Source organism: Myotis davidii, unplaced genomic scaffold, assembly GCF_000327345.1.
Source record: "Myotis davidii unplaced genomic scaffold, ASM32734v1 scaffold199, whole genome shotgun sequence".
NCBI lineage: Eukaryota > Metazoa > Chordata > Mammalia > Chiroptera > Vespertilionidae > Myotis > Myotis davidii.
In genome coordinates, this window is record NW_006290680.1 from 1,867,250 (window position 1) to 1,869,330 (window position 2,081).

At 39.7% G+C, this 2,081-nt stretch overlaps 1 protein-coding gene across 1 annotated transcript in view; it reads right to left on the minus strand.

Moving 5' to 3' along the window:
* Positions 1–2,081, minus strand: part of CHD6 (chromodomain helicase DNA binding protein 6) — a 127,364-nt gene that overhangs the window by 80,110 nt on the left and 45,173 nt on the right. The window lies entirely within an intron of this gene.

Genomic DNA, 2,081 nt, shown 5'->3' on the forward strand with positions numbered 1-2,081 from the left:
TTCCTAAGTTAACTCTGAGCTAAAACATGATACCAATAAGAGTAGTCCTGGTGGGAAATAAAATAAGGGAAAATGTAAGTGCAAAAGATCAAGTTTTGAATCATAAAGGCCTGTTCAAAACTTTTAAAGGAGTAGATTCTGCATAAATAAGTTGTGCAGGTGCCAATGGTTCCTGAAGAGAGTGATTCAGAAGAGCTACTTACTAGAGCAGGTTTTAAACAATGATGGAAATGCTTAACTTTGGAAGCAGATGCTTTCTAGAACTTTTATTTACTGTGATTTAAAACATACACATTTGATGTCTTTTTGTGGTTTTCCCCTAACTAACCCCAATCTTAAACCTACCTCATTTGAGACTTTCATTTTACCTACCATGGTACTTAGGAATCTAATCCCCCAAGTGTTTAAGGAATTACTACAGAGAGAAAAGAAATAGGCACAAATGCCCATCTGCCACATGCTGGGTTCCGCTTTTGCCCTTCACTTGTTTCATACCTTGGATCGTCTAGATCAGCGGTTGCCAACCTTTCTGACCTCACGGACCACCAGTGGTCCCACTGCTCCAAAGGTTTCCTTAAACCAGTGGTCGCCAACCTTTTGAACCTCACAGACCACCAGTGGTCCACGGACCACCAGTTAGCAACCGCTAATTTAGAGTATACTATGTGCCAGATACTGCGTTGGGCAATACAACACACACAACTTTAGAGAAGATATGGGCCTTTTCCTCAAGAAGGTCATTGTCTAGGAAGAAGAAAAAATGCATACCACAAAATAAGTGCAATGGAAGAAGAGAATGCATTTCTAATGGTCCAAAAATGGAGAGGGGGCTGGAGCTGGCTTTTGAAGGATCAATAGATACTGCACACATAGCAGAAGTGGAATTCAGTTTGATTATTCATTGCTCTCAAAGCCTGCCTTGCCACAGAAGTAGAAGCAAACAGATTGGAACCACAGAGTGTACCCTTGACATCTGTTAGTGAAAGTCCTTCAGTTTCTCAGTCCCTACATTCTCTGCCCTAACCCACTGTCACACCATTGCTAGATTAATTTAGCAGAACTAATTATGTCACTCCTGCAATCAAAGCCTTGCATTGCTCCTCTAATAGCCACCAAATCCTTTAACCTGTCTTTCTAGAGCTTCCCAAAATACAGCTCTGAATCTCAGTCCTCATACTCCATAATCATCCATTCTGTTTCCAGCTTATGTGAATGATTCCTTACTCCTGAATAAATTCTATTTAATAAATAATAAATTTCCATTTTCCCTATGTAAAACAGTCACCACCTCTTCTCTCTCCACCTACTGAAAAATTACCCACTCTTCCAAGTCCACTTTCAAACTGTATTCTCTCTCTGAAATCTTTCCTGATTTCCAAACAGATGTAACCTTTTTCTCCTAATAAAGCCCCCAATTCCATTCTTTGTCTCTCTTGAGGCATTTAAACTTGTCTGGCGGCATCAATATGTCAGAAAAAGAATTCAGAATAAGGGTCCTAGAGTGCATAAACTGGATGGAGGAAAAAATCAACAACTTATGCAAGAATCAAGAAGAAATGGATGAAAAAAATCAACAACTTATGTAAGAATCAAGAAGAAATGAAGATTGACATAGCTGCAATAAACAACACCATGGGAAGTTTCAACAGTAGACTAGGAGAAGCGGAGGACCAAATTAGCGAATTAGAAGACAGGGAAGCAAAACACACCCAAACTGAACTGCAATTGGAGAAAAAAATTAAAAGACAGGAGGAGAGCCTAAGGGAGCTATGGGACAACATGAAATGAAGCAACATACGAATAATAGGGGTGCCAGAACAACAAAAAGAGGAACAAGGCTTAGAAAACCTATTGTCCAAAAACTTCCCTGATGTGAGGAAGAAAAAAGTCACACAAGCACAGAGTCCCAAACAAGATGAACCTGAAAAGACCCACACCAAGACACATCATAATTATGATGGCAAATGTTCAGGACAAAGAGAGAATTTTACAGGCTGCAAGAGAGAGACGGAAAGTTACATACAAGGGATCTCCCATTAGATTATCAAATGATTTCTCAACAGAAACACATCAGGCCAGAC